Below are 1,518 nucleotides of genomic sequence, written 5' to 3' on the forward strand. Positions count from 1 at the left end.
GGGGAGACCCGCGGGGCCATCCCGGGGTGGCTGTCGCCGCTTTCTCTTTGCCGTGTGCACGGTCCTACATCGGTGAACTGCTGGCGGACGCGGACGCTGTTGGCTGCGCTCTGCTGTGTGTCTCCCTCCCCCTCGCCGTGGGTTGTGCCATCGCTCTAGGCTGTAAGCTCTCTGGGCGGGACGGCGCTGTACCGTGTGTGAAGCACTGTATACATTGCCATGGTGTATAAAAACGGACACTAATCACACTAAGTGCTGCCTCTGGATCCTTCTCACTGCCTGAGCCCCAGTGCTGGTTACAGAAAAGTGAAGTTGCTCCCACCAGGATTCCTATTAGTTTGGCTGTTTCTTTTTCCCAGACCTTAATGCTGCTTGGATTTAATGCTTGTCAACACTGACTAAGGGCTAAAACTTATTGGTTACTTCCACCACTCCAGTTTGTCTATAAATGGGAGAAGGCAGAGCCGGTGACCCTATTTGACAGCTCTTTTGAGTGATGGGTGCTGAAAAACACTGGCAGGTCACAGTGTGTGCCACATGGTCTGGGCAGGGCTGCCTGGGAATCATGACATCCATCACTTGGGAGGCACTGGTCCCTCCAATACACACCAGTTCACTGCACTGTGTGCCCTGTGTAACATGCAGCACACAGCAGCAGTTCCATGTGCAAATGTGGTTTTAGTTTGTGAGGAGGAGGAGCTAAACATTCCTCAGAGGTTCCTGCACTGGCAGCACTGCTTGGTGAGCTCCTGCCTCACAGCCCCTTGAGCTCTGGGGTGCTGCAGCCACAGCCCAACCCGAGCCTGAGCTGCTGCCACTGAGTGCCAGCTCACATTGGCACTTTTGGGAGTGACTGTAAGGACACAGTGGGGTTGGAGTTCAGGAGGAAGTGTGAGCAAACAGGCATTGCACAACAACTGCTGAGGCCGTTAGAGGTCCATGACTGCATTGCTGTGCTCTGTTACTTGCCTGCTGAGCAGAGACCCAGACACCAGGTGTCTACAGTGCCCCACACTTTTTCTTGCATCGCCTGCCTGGAAGGATGGAAACATCTTCCAAGGGGCTGAAAGGGTTGAGTTCCTCAGTGCTGATTCCAGTCAGTGCTGTAAGTAGCTGAGCAGCTCCTGCTTGTTCTTGGTCACTGTCAGCTCCTGCCATTCTGCTCTGCTGAAATAGCCAATGGTGTATGTGCACAGGAAGGGCAGCAAAGATTACTAAATTCGAGTGAGTTAGCCCCTAAAACTCCAGGTGTTTGCTGAAGAGCTGCTGTACAGCTCCTGCTGCCAGGCACTCACTGCAGGGCTCAGGGGAAGAGCACGCTGTGTGCAGCTCTGTGCTGCTGCCACCCTGACTGTGCTGTGTCCTGTGGGGTGCCTGAAGGCCTGACTGGAGTTCAGTATCCAAAGGAGCTGGGAATTATGTAAAATGCCTTGTTTCCCCTCAGTTCATTGCCCGTGTGTTTGGGGCTGCCAGAGAGGAGCAATCTGTGGCTCTGTTTCAGAGACTTCCCCTGGGGGA

Source organism: Acanthisitta chloris, unplaced genomic scaffold, assembly GCF_000695815.1.
Source record: "Acanthisitta chloris isolate BGI_N310 unplaced genomic scaffold, ASM69581v1 scaffold31883, whole genome shotgun sequence".
Classification (NCBI taxonomy): Eukaryota; Metazoa; Chordata; class Aves; order Passeriformes; family Acanthisittidae; genus Acanthisitta; species Acanthisitta chloris.